This window comes from Pseudophryne corroboree, chromosome 6 (genome assembly GCF_028390025.1).
Source record: "Pseudophryne corroboree isolate aPseCor3 chromosome 6, aPseCor3.hap2, whole genome shotgun sequence".
Lineage (NCBI taxonomy): Eukaryota > Metazoa > Chordata > Amphibia > Anura > Myobatrachidae > Pseudophryne > Pseudophryne corroboree.
Genome location: NC_086449.1, coordinates 314,906,543 through 314,922,313, shown reverse-complemented (window position 1 = coordinate 314,922,313; position 15,771 = coordinate 314,906,543). Strand labels below are relative to the sequence as shown.

At 47.6% G+C, this 15,771-nt stretch overlaps 1 long non-coding RNA gene across 3 annotated transcripts in view; it reads right to left on the bottom strand.

The window, feature by feature from the left end:
• Window positions 1-242: 242 nt before the first annotated feature.
• The window catches only part of LOC134932138 (uncharacterized), an 86,293-nt gene continuing 70,764 nt past the window's right edge, over window positions 243-15,771 (bottom strand). For all 3 annotated transcript variants that reach the window (XR_010179251.1, XR_010179252.1, XR_010179250.1), the window contains exons 3-4: window positions 2,994-3,062; window positions 243-1,084 (exon numbers count right to left, since the gene is read on the bottom strand). This is a non-coding gene — a long non-coding RNA (uncharacterized LOC134932138). The remainder of the gene's footprint in view (window positions 1,085-2,993; window positions 3,063-15,771) is intronic.

The following is a 15,771-nucleotide window of genomic DNA, read 5'->3' as shown; positions in this document are numbered from 1 at the left end:
GGGTAATGTGGCCCACCCCTAAGAAGTTCGCCCATATCTGCTGCTTGCTTGTATACATGCATGCTGGTAATTTATTGTTTTTACATATGTAAATCTAAAACATTGATTAAATGTCAGTATTGACATGGATTTTTACCCATACTCTCTTATATATATGCTTCCCCATTGGCCTTGCTTTTTTCAGTAAGAAACAACCTACATTTGCCAAATGAACCGCTAAAATTACTTAGTCAAAATGCATATGTGTGGTTTGCAAAACTTTTTACTGTAAAGTATTTGTTGTGAATAAACATGGGTACAAAGATTACAATGAGTCCCAAATTTCAAACAGTACAAATATAGAAAAACATAATACAAAAAAGTCAGAAACCTTAATCTTAAATGTTGAGGCACATTATTTTTTTCTTTGTGACCTGCTGCAAGCAGACGTGCCTACTTTTGGGACCCCACCCTTTGTTCTTACACTACGGCGTGGGGGAGTAGTAGGAGAGGTACTTATAGGTGTACTTGAGACACTACTTATAGTTGAAGGTGCATTCAGAATTATTGGTTGGCCTTCAGCAGTAAGGTGTGTGTGTGTGGGGACACTAATGCATTTGTTTGTGACCTTATGGTATCTGTTTGGGTGCCAACTGTTTCATTTTGTGCCCTAATAGCATCTGTTTGGGCCCTTAGTGCATTACTAATTTCAGATAGCCTAGTATCTAGAGATGCTGCCATCCGGATTCTGGTACCCTCAGCTACTCTTTCAGTGTATGCTGCTTTACATAGCTGCTGGCACATATTTTTAAGGTGGCCCTGCATATGGAGCATTTGTTGGCTTTGGGTGGCCATGAAATAAAGCTGTTTTGTCTTAAAAGTGTCTAATGACCTTGCAAGTTGGTCAGCAGTAGGGGGTGGTGGTGTGGTTTGTATATGCTGGGTTTCCAGGACAGTGGGTTGACTTTCTGTAATGAATGTCTGTGTTGTTTGTTCTTCTGCAGGAAATGCCTCCACTGGCACCAAAATAATTTCCAGGTCCTCTTCACTCCGGTGTTCCTGAACCTGTACCTGCTGGCGTTGCTGTGTTGATCCTGTGAATATGCTGAGATAGGTAAATATATGTTGTTTTTGCAAATTTGGGTGTAAGTTATCAATTATAGTGACATCTTCCCCATGCCATCTACACAACCATGCTTTCATTTCGCACACTAACATGAACATATGTTTTGGGAGTATGTGATATCTTTTTATCAAGATGTGATAAATTTATATTTTAACACCCCCACCCCCCAAAAAAGGAGTACAAGTTATCTGGAAAGCAAAGGGCTGCTTTGCATAAATATGTAAAGATATACGTTGCCACATTTGGCCAGTATTAATGTGATAATCTCAGTAAATAAGGAAAATAACCCTGTCCCTTTGGTAGTGTCTTAATATATAAATTACTATGTTTTTGGACATTTCGGAGTCTTTCAGTGGTGTTTCCAGTATGAATCTTCCTGCCAATGTAATGGCAGGGCCGAAACTAGAAGTTTTGGCACCCGGGGCGAGCCATTAACTTAGCGCCTCCCCCCCCCCCCCCCCCCCGCATTCAAGTGTGTGTGTGTGTGTGTGTGTGTGTGTGTGTGTGTGTGTGTATATATATATAGTAGCAAAAGGTGCGGCACTGAAGGTGCGGCATTTGAAACGCAGGACCGTGTGTGTCTCTTACAGAGAATCAGCTTCAGTGTGGCACCTTTTGCTTCTGTATCTACTTACACCTGTGAGGGCACCAGCGAAGTAATTCATACTGCACTGGGAGTGCAGTATGAATTACGGTTACACAATATGTATATTCTATCTATATATATATATATATATATATATATATATATATATAATCTCAACTTCATAAGGGCAAAGGGTATAGCTAGGCATTTTTATACTTTTTATTTTGGGCTACGGATGAAGGAGGAAAGGAAAATAATAACCCATATATTAATACATACATAAAATCACACACCAATACAAAATACATACTGTCACGCACACATACATTCACTCACATACATACATATATATATATAATCACACACCTGTACACACATGTATACTGACACATATGTATACAGTGACACACAAGCACACATACAGATGGGATGTAGTTATGTGACCGCCGGTCATAATACTTCCCCCTATATCCCGCCCCCTCACAATCCCGGCGGTCGTCATGCCGACCAACAGGGACCACTCCCACCCCAGCGTGGTGAGCGCAGCGAGCCCGCAAAGGGGCTTGCTGTGCTCGCCACCCCCCCCCCCCCCCCCGACGGCATTCCGCTCCCGGGATACCAGCGTTGGTATGCCCGGTCACGCATACCACACCCATACATATGTAGTCACACACCTATTCACATACAATCACACACATGCACACATTCATACACACATATAGCAGTCACAGAAACATACAGTGCCCCTTCCCTGAGTACTCACTGTTTAGGCTGTGCTGCTCTTCCCTCTCTCCCATGCTGTTGCTGGCTGGCATGGCACTGTGTGTACAGTGCCGTTTAGCCCCGCCCCCTTTTCGGAATTTCATGTTAACTGCAGCAGTGGCTGCAATGATTAAAGGCACTAACAGTGGGGTTAGGGGGAGGGGGGAGTAATTTCTCCCCTGTGCCCCCTCTTAATGCGGCTCTGCACGCTGCAGAGATGAAACTGAAAGTAAAGTACAGCTCCCGGCAGCAAGGGCTGCTGGGAGATGTAGTTTAATTTCAGTGTCTTCTCTGCGATGCGGTGCGTGTGCCTGCTGGCTAGACGGGAGCTTGCAAAGTCTGGAGCTCAAGCTGCCCGGCTCTATGCTATCGCTGCCGCATAGGGAGGGGGCGTTAGGGGGGAATTAAAGTGACAGTCTCGGCGCCCTCTCCAGTCTGGCGCCCAGGTCACATGCCCCCCTAGCCCCCCCTTAGTTTCGGCTCTGGTAATGGTATGATAGTTATGGTGTGTTTTGTGTCTTTTTGACAGGAGAAACTCACCAGCAGCTTCTACATCCCGACAAACACGTTGGCGCCTCTGTGTATCAGGAACCCTTCTCTGATGTGGTGCTATAAAGACATAGGAGGAAACAGATTAAATGCATGCCATTATCCACACTTATTTGCAGCATGCAGATTCAGATGTGAAAATGTTTACTTAAAAATGTTCAATATGTTTACAATCTTGAAAAAAACATTTATGGACACTCTTATCTGTAATGTATTTTGGACAAAAACATATAAGTTTTTTTTTAGGCAAACATGATTAATGTAGCTTATTAGGTCATGTCTAAGAAAAAAAATGACTACATTATAATTCTATACACCACTGCAATGTGTAGTTCTTGACTAATAAAAAACATGCTGCTGTGGAACGACAAGAACCAGCTAAAGCATTAAACAAATATTTTCCAGCATAGGTTCACATTACAGCACCTTGCTGGGATGTGCAGTGCCACAGCACCATTACATTGTAGAACACTTAGCAAGAGTACCTAGCATGGTTTGTTACTGTAAATGTATTTTATCTGCAAAAATATGTGATGACTTACCAGCTTGTGGGGGTGATACAGGCTGATCAGTATCAGCTATGTGTAGCTCGGGAAGTATCTCTGGCGGTATTATTCACTTCAGTTGTTCCTCGTAGGCTGTAAACTGTATGGGTGCACTGGTATCTCCCCCTGTGCGTCTGGCCTCCTTTCTGTCTGCAGCCATCTTCGTTTTGAGCAGTCTTTTTATGTTGTTAAAACTTTTTTTAACGTTCCCCACTTTTCGCTTGAAAATGCTAACTGCATTAACTGCGTCTGTAATGTCCTCCCACATTTTGCGCTTACGCACCATATTAGTGCGGTGGTTATCTTTCCCCAGAAGACGATTAAAACTGGCACCATTGCCCTGACTAGGGCACAGTTTTCCTTATCGGAGAAACGCACATGTCGACCACTGGGAGTCGCCCTGACATAGAACCTTCCTCACCCTACTCTGTGGCCTCCTCCTCCTCAAACTGGCACCCATCATGCTCCTCCTCCTTCCAGTCGACGTCACTAAGGAGAGGCTCCTCCAGCTCTTCCTCCTGCTCCCTCTCAAAATCCTCCTCCTCTGTGTCAGTTTGCCTGCTTCCAGCACCAGCCTCCTCCTGCTGAGCCTGCTCCTCCTGATTCCTCCCAGCCACTGCCCTCCTTGCCACCATGCTGCTCTCTCTGCCTCTCTTGCTCACTCTCCTCTCCATCTTACACTCCTCCCAGCCTAACAAAGGGCAAAATGGTGCTGGAGCCCTTTATATAGGGTGTGTGATGCAGATTCCAGGGGACTTAGCTGGGCCAATAGGTGGGGTTCTTTGCTTGTGTGTAATGGTGGTGTTGTAAATTGCATTCCTGTGACGAGCAGTTCACTTTACATATACCTTCAGAGCCCTTACAATGTCCAAGGACTTTGAAGAAGCAGAGGCGTCCGTAACAACCAAAATAGGTTGGTTGATGTGAAATGCAGACACCACCTTAGGAAGAAATTGCTGATGAGTCCTAAGTTCTACACTGTCCTCATGGAAAATCAAGTAGGGGCTCTTGTAAGACAATGCCCCCAGTTCTGACACACGTCTTGCTGAAGCCAAGACCAATAGTGTGACGGTCTTCCAATTTCGGGAATTCGACCGCAATTGCATATACCCCATAGAGTCCAGCCATGTTGCCGTTACACTTCCAGAGAAAGTGATACGCTGTTCAGCAACTGCTCTCTTGATCTCGCTTTTATGAGGAGATCGTCCAAGTACGTGATAATAGTGACACCTTGCTTTCGCAGGAGCACCATCATTTCCGCCATTACCTTGGTAAATATTCTCGGGGCCGTGGAGAGACCAAACGGCAACGTCTGAAATTGGTAATGACAATCCCGTACCGCAATTCTGAGGTACGCCTGATGAGATGGATAAATGGGGACATGAAGGTATGCATCCTTTATGTCCAGAGTCACCATAAAATCTCCCCCTTTCAGGCTTGCAATGACCACTCTTAGCGATTCCATCTTGAACTTGAACCTTTTCAGGTATATGTTCAGGGATTTTAAATTCTATATGGGTCTGACAGAACCGTCTGGTTTCGGGACTACAACATGGTCGAATAATAACCCCCTCCTTGTTGAAGGAGGGGAACCTTGACCACCACCTGTTGAAGATACAATTTGTGAATTGCAGTTAACACTGTTTCCCTCTCGTGGGGGGAAGCCGGCAGGGCCGTCGGTGAGGGGGCATCTCCTCAAAGTCCAGCTTGTATCCCTGATACACAATATCTATTGCCCAGGGATCTAACAGGGAGTGAACCCACTTGTGGCTGAACTTACGAAGGCGTGCCCCCACCGGGCCTAGCTCCGCCTGTGGAGCCCCAGCGACATGCAGTGGATTTTGTAGAGGCCGGGGAGGACTTCTGTTCCTGGGAACTAGCTGTGTTGTGCAGCTTCTTTCCTCTGCCCCCGCCTCTGGCGAGAAAGGACGCACCTCGGACTTTCTTGTTTCTTTGTTCGAAAGGCTGCATTTGATAATGTCGTGCTTTCCTAGGCTGTGCAGGAATATAAGGCAAAATATCAGAATTACCAGCTATAGCTGTAAAGACCAGGTCCGAGAACCCTTCTCCACACAATCCTCAGCCTTCCATATGCCTCTTAAGTCGGCATCATCTGTCCATTGCATATTCTACAGGACACGTCAAGCAGAAATCGACATAGCTTTGACTCTAGGACCCAGTAGACTCATGTCTCTTTGGGCATGTTTTGGGTAGATTTCCTGTCTGTTCTCTAATCTTTTGTGCAATAAATTCACCTTAGCACTAAATTACACATATCCAAACAGGTGTCGGCGTTGTCGACGGAGACACCCTCTAACACACATTTCTCTGACGTCCTAGTGGATGCTGGGGACTCCGTCAGGACCATGGGGAATAGCGGCTCCGCAGGAGACAGGGCACAAAAGTAAAAGCTTTAGGATCAGGTGGTGTGCACTGGCTCCTCCCCCTATGACCCTCCTCCAAGCCTCAGTTAGATTTTTGTGCCCGGCCGAGAAGGGTGCAATCTAGGTGGCTCTCCTAAAGAGCTGCTTAGAGTAAAAGTTTTGTTAGGTTTTTTATTTTCAGTGAGTCCTGCTGGCAACAGGCTCACTGCATCGAGGGACTTAGGGGAGAGAAGTGAACTCACCTGCGTGCAGGATGGATTGGCTTCTTAGGCTACTGGACACCATTAGCTCCAGAGGGAGTCGGAACACAGGTCTCACCCTGGGGTTCGTCCCGGAGCCGCGCCGCCGACCCCCTTGCAGATGCCGAAAAGTGAAGAGGTCCAGAAACCGGCGGCAGAAGACTTTTCAGTCTTCATAAGGTAGCGCACAGCACTGCAGCTGTGCGCCATTGTTGTCAGCACACTTCATAGCAGCGGTCACTGAGGGTGCAGGGCGCTGGGGGGGGCGCCCTGGGCAGCAATGATAGTACCTTATTCTGGCTAAAAATACATCACATATAGCCCCTGTGGGCTATATGGATGTATTTAACCCCTGCCAGGTCTCAGAAAAACGGGAGAAGAAGCCCGCCGAAAAGGGGGCGGGGCCCATTCTCCTCAGCACACAGCGCCATTTTCCCTCACAGAAATGCTGGTGGGAAGGCTCCCAGGCTCTCCCCTGCACTGCACTACAGAAACAGGGTTAAAACAGAGAGGGGGGGCACTTATTTGGCGATATGACTATATATATTAAAATGCTATAAGGGAAAAACACTTATATAAAGGTTGTCCCTGTATAATTATAGCGTTTTTGGTGTGTGCTGGCAAACTCTCCCTCTGTCTCCCCAAAGGGCTAGTGGGGTCCTGTCCTCTATCAGAGCATTCCCTGTGTGTGTGTGTGTGCTGTGTGTCGGTACGTGTGTGTCGACATGTATGAGGACGATGTTGGTGAGGAGGCGGAGCAATTGCCTGTAATGGTGATGTCACTCTCTAGGGAGTCGACACCGGAATGGATGGCTTATTTAAGGAATTACGTGATAATGTCAACACGCTGCAAGGTCGGTTGACGACATGAGACGGCCGGCAAACCAATTAGTACCTGTCCAGGCGTCTCAAACACCGTCAGGGGCGTTAAAACGTCCTTTTACCTCAGTCGGTCGACACAGACACGGACACTGACTCCAGTGTCGACGGTGAAGAAACAAACGTATTTTCCTTTAGGGCCACACGTTACTTGTTAAGGGCAATGAAGGAGGTGTTACATATTTCTGATACTACAAGTACCACAAAAAAGGGTATTATGTGGAGTGTGAAAAAACTACCTGTAGTTTTTCCTGAATCAGATAAATTAAATGAAGTGTGTGATGATGCGTGGGTTTCCCCCGATAGAAAATTATTGGCGGTATACCCTTTCCCGCCAGAAGTTAGGGCGCGTTGGGAAACACCCCTTAGGGTGGATAAGGCGCTCACACGCTTATCAAAACAAGTGGCGGTACCGTCTCCAGATAGGGCCGCCCTCAAGGAGCCAGCTGATAGGAGGCTGGAAAATATCCTAAAAAGTATATACACACATACTGGTGTTATACTGCGACCAGCGATCGCCTCAGCCTGGATGTGCAGCGCTGGGGTGGCTTGGTCGGATTCCCTGACTGAAAATATTGATACCCTTGACAGGGACAGTATTTTATTGACTATAGAGCATTTAAAGGATGCATTTCTATATATGCGAGATGCACAGAGGGATATTTGCACTCTGGCATCAAGAGTAAGTGCGATGTCCATATCTGCCAGAAGTTGTTTATGGACACGACAGTGGTCAGGTGATGCAGATTCCAAACGGCACATGGAAGTATTGCCGTATAAAGGAGAAAAAGACAACGTCTTTTCAGCCTCAGTCCTTTCGTCCCCATAAGGGCAAGCGGGCAAAAGGCCAGTCATATCTGCCATGGGATAGAGGAAAGGGAAGAAGACTGCAGCAGGCAGCCCATTCCCAGAAACAGAAGCCCTCCACCGCTTCTGCCAAGTCCTCAGCATGACGCTGGGGCCGTACAAGCGGACTCGGGTGCGGTGGGGGGGGGGTCGTCTCAAGAGTTTCAGCACGCAGTGGGCTCACTCGCAAGTGGACCCCTGGATCCTACAAGTAGTATCCCAGGGGTACAGATTGGAAATTCGAGACGTCTCCCCCTCGCAGGTTCCTGAAGTCTGCTTTACCAACGTCTCCCTCCGACAGGGAGGCAGTAGTGGAAACAATTCACAAGCTGTATTCCCAGCAGGTGATAATCAAAGTACCCCTCCTACAACAAGGAAAGGGGTATTATTCCACACTATGTTGTACTGAAGCCAGACGGCTCGGTGAGACCTATTCTAAATCTGAAATAGTTGAACACTTACATACAAAGGTTCAAATCAAGATGGAGTCACTCAGAGCAGTGATAGCGAACCAGGAAGAAGGGGACTATATGGTGTCCCGGGACATCAGGGATGCTTACCTCCATGTCCCAATTTACCCTTCTCACCAAGGGTACCTCAGGTTCGTGGTACAGAACTGTCACTATCAGTTTCAGACGCTGCCGGTTGGATTGTCCACGGCACCCCGGGTCCTTACCAAGGTAATGGCCGAAATGATGATTCTTCTTCAAAGAAAATGGACGATCTCCTGATAAGGGCAAGGTCCAGAGAACAGTTGGAGGTCGGAGTAGCACTATCTCAAGTAGTTCTACGACAGCACGGGTGGATTCTAAATATTCCAAAACCGCAGCTGTTTCCGACGACACGTCTGCTGTTCCTAGGGATGATTCTGGACACAGTCCAGAAAAAGGTGTTTCTCCCGGAGAAGAAAGCCAGGGAGTTATCCGAGCTAGTCAGGAACCTCCTAAAACCAGGAAAAGTGTCAGTGCATCATTGCACAAGGGTCCTGGGAAAAATGGTGGCTTCTTACGAAGCGATTCCATTCGGTAGATTTCACGCAAGAACTTTTCAGTGGGATCTGCTGGAAAAATGGTCCGGATCGCATCTTCAGATGCATCAGCGGATAACCCTGTCTCCAAGGACAAGGGTGTTTCTTCTGCGGTGGCTGCAGAGTGCTCATCTACTAAAGGGCCGCAGACTCGGCATTCAGGACTGGGTCCTGGTGACCACAGATGCCAGCCTGAGAGGCTGGGGAGCAATCACACAGGGAAAAAATTTCCAGGGAGTGTGATCAAGTCTGGAGACTTCTCTCCACATAAATATACTGGAGCTAAGGGCAATTTACAATGTTCTAAGCTTAGCAAGACCTCTGCTTCAAGGGCAGCCGGTATTGATCCAGTGGGACAACATCACGGCAGTCGCCCACGTAAACAGACAGGGCGGCACAAGAAGCAGGAGGGCAATGGCAGAAACTGCAAGGATTCTTCGCTGGACGAAAAATCATGTGATAGCACTGTCAGCAGTGTTCATTCCGGGAGTGGACAACTGGGAAGCAGACTTCCTCAGCAGGCACGACCTCCACCCGGGAGAGTGGGGACTTCATCGGGAAGTATTCCACATAATTGTGAACCGTTGGGAAAGACCAAAGGTGGACATGATGGCGTCCCGCCTGAACAAAAAACTGGACAGGTATTGCGCCAGGTCAAGAGACCCTCAAGCAATATCTGTGGACGTTCTGGTAACACTGTGGGTGTACCAGTCGGTGTATGTGTTCCCTCCTCTGCTTCTCATAACCAAGGTACTGAGAATTATAAGACGTAGAGGAGTAAGAACTATACTCGTGGCTCCGGATTGGCCAAGAAGGACGTGGCACCCGGAACTTCAAGAAATGCTCACAGAGGACTCATGGCCTCTGCCGCTAAGAAGGGACTTGCTTCAGCAAGTACCAGGTCTGTTCCAAGACTTACCGCGGCTGCGTTTGACGGCATGGCGGTGGAACGCCAGATCCTAAGGGAAAAAGGCATTCCGGAAGAGGTCATTCCTACCCTGGTCAAAGCCAGGAAGGAGGTGACCGCAAAACATTATCACCACATGTGGCGAAAATATGTTGCGTGGTGTGAGGCCAGGAAGGCCCCACGAAGAAATTTCAACTCGGTCGATTCCTGCATTTCCTGCAAACAGGAGTGTCTATGGGCCTCAAATTGGGGTCCATTAAGGTTCAAATTTCGGCCCTGTAAATTTTCTTCCAGAAAGAATTGGCTTCAGTTCCTGAAGTCCAGAAGTTTGTCAAGGGAGTATTGCATATACAACCCCCTTTTTGTGCCTCCAGTGGCACTGTGGGATCTCAACGTAGTTCTGGGATTCCTCAAATCACATTTTAAACCGCTCAAATCTGTGGATTTGAAATATCTCACATGGAAAGTGACCATGCTGTTGGCCCTGGCCTCGGCCAGGCGAGTGTCAGAATTGGCGGCTTTGTCTCACAAAAGCCATATCTGATTGTCCATTCGGACAGGGCAGAACTGCGGACTCGTCCCCAGTTTCTTCCTAAGGTGGTGTCAGCGTTTCACCTGAACCAGCTTATTGTGGTACCTGCGGCTACTAGGGACTTGGAGGACTCCAAGTTGCTAGATGTTGTCAGGGCCCTGAAAATATAGGTTTCCAGGACGGCTGGAGTCAGGAAAACTGACTCTCTGTTATCCTGTATGCACCCAACAAACTGGGTGCTCTTGCTTCTAAGCAGACGATTGCTCGTTGGATTTGTAGCACATTTCAACTTGCACATTCTGTGGCAGGCCTGCCACAGCCTAAATCTGTCAAGGCCCATTCCACAAGGAAGGTGGGCTCATCCTGGGCGGCTGCCCGAGGGGTCTCGGCATTACAACTCTGCCGAGCAGCTACGTGGTCGGGGGAGAACACGTTTGTAAAATTCTACAAATTTGATACCCTGGCTAAAGAGGACCTGGAGTTCTCTCATTCGGTGCTGCAGAGTCATCCGCACTCTCCCGCCCGTTTGGGAGCTTTGGTATAATCCCCATGGTCCTGACGGAGTCCCCAGCATCCACTAGGACGTCAGAGAAAATAAGATTTTACTTACCGATAAATCTATTTCTCGTAGTCCGTAGTGGATGCTGGGCGCCCATCCCAAGTGCGGATTGTCTGCAATACTTGTACATAGTTATTGTTACAAAAATCGGGTTATTATTGTTGTGAGCCATCTTTTCAGAGGCTCCGCTGTTATCATGCTGTTAACTGGGTTCAGATCACAGGTTGTACAGTGTGATTGGTGTGGCTGGTAGGAGTCTTACCCGGGATTCAAAATCCTTCCTTATTGTGTACGCTCGTCCGGGCACAGTATCCTAACTGAGGCTTGGAGGAGGGTCATAGGGGGAGGAGCCAGTGCACACTAGAGATGAGCGGGTTCGGTTTCTTTGAATCCGAACCCGCACGAACTTCACTTTTTTTTCCACGGGTCCGAGCGACTCGGATCTTCCCGCCTTGCTCGGTTAACCCGAGCGCGCCCGAACGTCATCATGACGCTGTCGGATTCTCGCGAGACTCGGATTCTATATAAGGAGCCGCGCGTCGCCGCCATTTTCACTCGTGCATTGAGATTGATAGGGAGAGGACGTGTCTGGCGTCCTCTCCATTAGAATAGAGATAGATAGATTAGATAGAGAGAGATTGTGCAGAGTCGCAGACAGAGTTAGTTTACCACAGTCAGTGACCAGTGCAGTTGCTAGTTAACTTTTATTTAATATAATATATCCGTTCACTTCTCTCTGCTATATCCGTTCTCTGCCTGAAAAAAAAAACGATACACAGCACAGTCAGTCACACAGTGTGACTCAGTCTGTGTGCACTCAGCTCAGCCCAGTGTGCTGCACAGTCATCAATGTATAAATTAAAAGCTTATAATTAATTGTGGGGGAGACTGGGGAGCACTGCAGGTTGTTAGCAGGAGCCAGGAGTACAATTATATTAATTAACAGTGCACACTTTTGCTGCAGGAGTGGTGACCAGTGCCTGACCACCAGTATAGTATTGTTGTATACTACTAATATCTCTTTAAATATCAACCAGTCTATATTAGCAGCAGACACAGTACAGTGCGGTAGTTCACGGCTGTGGCTACCTCTGTGTCGGCACACGGCAGGCAGTCCGTCCGACCAGAATTGTATTATTTATTATTATATACCTACCACCTAACCGTGGTTTTTTTTTCATTCTTTATACCGTCATAGTGTCATCCTAATTGTTACGAGTATACTACTATCTCTTTATCAACCAGTGTACAGTGCGGTAGTTCACGGCTGTGGCTACCTCTGTGTCGGCACACGGCAGGCAGTCCGTCCGACCAGAATTGTATTATTTATTATTATATACCTACCACCTAACCGTGGTTTTTTTTTCATTCTTTATACCGTCATAGTGTCATCCTAATTGTTACGAGTATACTACTATCTCTTTATCAACCAGTGTACAGTGCGGTAGTTCACGGCTGTGGCTACCTCTGTGTCGGCACACGGCAGGCAGTCCGTCCGACCAGAATTGTATTATTTATTATTATATACCTACCACCTAACCGTGGTTTTTTTTTCATTCTTTATACCGTCATAGTGTCATCCTAATTGTTACGAGAATACTACTATCTCTTTATCAACCAGTGTACAGTGCGGTTTTTTTATACCGTGGTTTTTTTATACCGTGGTTTTTTTATACCGTGGTTTTTTTATACCGTGGTTTTTTTATACCGTGGTTTTTTTATACCGTGGTTTTTATACCGTGGTTTTTTTATACCGTGGTTTTTTTATGCCGTGGTTTTTTTATACCGTGGTTTTTTTATACCACCTAACCGTGGCAGTCCGTCCATAATTGTATATATAGTATACTAGTATCCAATCCATCCATCTCCATTGTTTACCTGAGGTGCCTTTTAGTTCTGCCTATAAAATATGGAGAACAAAAAAGTTGAGGTTCCAAAATTAGGGAAAGATCAAGATCCACTTCCACCTCGTGCTGAAGCTGCTGCCACTAGTCATGGCCGAGACGATGAAATGCCAGCAACGTCGTCTGCCAAGGCCGATGCCCAATGTCATAGTACAGAGCATGTCAAATCCAAAACACCAAATATCAGAAAAAAAAAGACTCCAAAACCTAAAATAAAATTGTCGGAGGAGAAGCGTAAACTTGCCAATATGCCATTTACCACACGGAGTGGCAAGGAACGGCTGAGGCCCTGGCCTATGTTCATGGCTAGTGGTTCAGCTTCACATGAGGATGGAAGCACTCAGCCTCTCGCTAGAAAAATGAAACGACTCAAGCTGGCAAAAGCACAGCAAAGAACTGTGCGTTCTTCGAAATCCCAAATCCACAAGGAGAGTCCAATTGTGTCGGTTGCGATGCCTGACCTTCCCAACACTGGATGTGAAGAGCATGCGCCTTCCACCATTTGCACGCCCCCTGCAAGTGCTGGAAGGAGCACCCGCAGTCCAGTTCCTGATAGTGAGATTGAAGATGTCAGTGTTGAAGTCCACCAGGATGCGGAGGATATGGGTGTTGCTGGCGCTGGGGAGGAAATTGACCATGAGGATTCTGATGGTGAGGTGGTTTGTTTAAGTCAGGCACCCGGGGAGACACCTGTTGTCCGTGGGAGGAATATGGCCGTTGACATGCCAGGAGAAAATACCAAAAAAATCAGCTCTTCGGTGTGGAGGTATTTCACCAGAAATGCGGACAACAGGTGTCAAGCCGTGTGCTCCCTTTGTCAAGCTGTAATAAGTAGGGGTAAGGACGTTAACCACCTCGGAACATCCTCCCTTATACGTCACCTGCAGCGCATTCATAATAAGTCAGTGACAAGTTCAAAAACTTTGGGTGACAGCGGAAGCACTCCACTGACCAGTAAATCCCTTCCTCTTGTAACCAAGCTCACGCAAACCACCCCACCAACTCCCTCAGTGTCAATTTCCTCCTTCCCCAGGAATGCCAATAGTCCTGCAGGCCATGTCACTGGCAATTCTGACGAGTCCTCTCCTGCCTGGGATTCCTCCGATGCATCCTTGCGTGTAACGCCTACTGCTGCTGGCGCTGCTGTTGTTGCTGCTGGGAGTCGATGGTCATCCCAGAGGGGAAGTCGTAAGACCACTTTTACTACTTCCACCAAGCAATTGACTGTCCAACAGTCATTTGCGAGGAAGATTAAATATCACAGCAGTCATCCTACTGCAAAGCGGATAACTGAGGCCTTGACATCCTGGGTGGTGAGAAACGTGGTTCCGGTATCCATCATTACTGCAGAGCCAACTAGAGACTTGTTGGAGGTACTGTGTCCCCGGTACCAAATACCATCTAGGTTCCATTTCTCTAGGGTTGCGATACCGAAAATGTACACAGACCTCAGAAAAAGAGTCACCAGTGTCCTAAAAAATGCAGCTGTACCCAATGTCCACTTAACCACGGACATGTGGACAAGTGGAGCAGGGCAGGGTCAGGACTATATGACTGTGACAGCCCACTGGGTAGATGTATGGACTCCCGCCGCAAGAACAGCAGCGGCGGCACCAGTAGCAGCATCTCGCAAACGCCAACTCGTTCCTAGGCAGGCTACGCTTTGTATCACCGGTTTCCAGAATACGCACACAGCTGAAAACCTCTTACGGCAACTGAGGAAGATCATCGCGGAATGGCTTACCCCAATTGGACTCTCCTGTGGATTTGTGGCATCGGACAACGCCAGCAATATTGTGCGTGCATTACATCTGGGCAAATTCCAGCACGTCCCATGTTTTGCACATACCTTGAATTTGGTGGTGCAGAATTTTTTAAAAAACGACAGGGGCGTGCAAGAGATGCTGGCGGTGGCCAGAAAAATTGCGGGACACTTTCGGCGTACAGGCAGCACGTACAGAAGACTGGAGCACCACCAAAAACGCCTGAACCTGCCCTGCCATCATCTGAAGCAGGAGGTGGTAACGAGGTGGAATTCAACCCTCTATATGCTTCAGAGGTTGGAGGAGCAGCAAAAGGCCATTCAAGCCTATACAACTGACCACGATATAGGTGGAATGCACCTGTCTCAAGCGCAGTGGAGAATGATTTCAACGTTGTGCAAAGTTCTGATGCCCTTTGAACTTGCCACACGTGAAGTCAGTTCAGACACTGCCAGCCTGAGTCAGGTCATTCCCCTCATCAGGCTTTTGCAGAAGAAGCTGGAGACATTGAAGGAGGAGCTAAGACAGAGCGATTCCGCTAGGCATGTGGGACTTGTGGATGGAGCCCTTAATTCGCTTAACAAGGATTCACGGGTGGTCAATCTGTTGAAATCAGAGCACTACATTTTGGCCACCGTGCTCGATCCTAGATTTAAAACCTACCTTGGATCTCTCTTTCCGGCGCACACAAGTCTGCTGGGTTTAAAAGACCTGCTGGTGAGAAAATTGTCAAGTCAAGCGGAACGCGACCTGTCAACATCTCCTCCTTCACATTCTCCCGCAACTGGGGGTGCGAGGAAAAGGCTCAGAATTCCGAGCCCACCCGCTGGCGGTGATGCAGGGCAGTCTGGAGCGACTGCTGATGCTGACATCTGGTCCGGACTGAAGGACCTGACAACCATTACGGACATGTCGTCTACTGTCACTGCATATGATTCTATCACCATTGATAGAATGGTGGAGGATTATATGAGTGACCGCATCCAAGTAGGCACGTCACACAGTCCGTACTTATACTGGCAGGAAAAAGAGGCAATTTGGAGGCCCTTGCACAAACTGGCTTTATTCTACCTAAGTTGCCCTCCCACAAGTGTGTACTCCGAAAGAGTGTTTAGTGCCGCCGCTCACCTTGTCAGCAATCGGCGTACGAGGTTACATCCAGAAAATGTGGAGAAGATGATGTT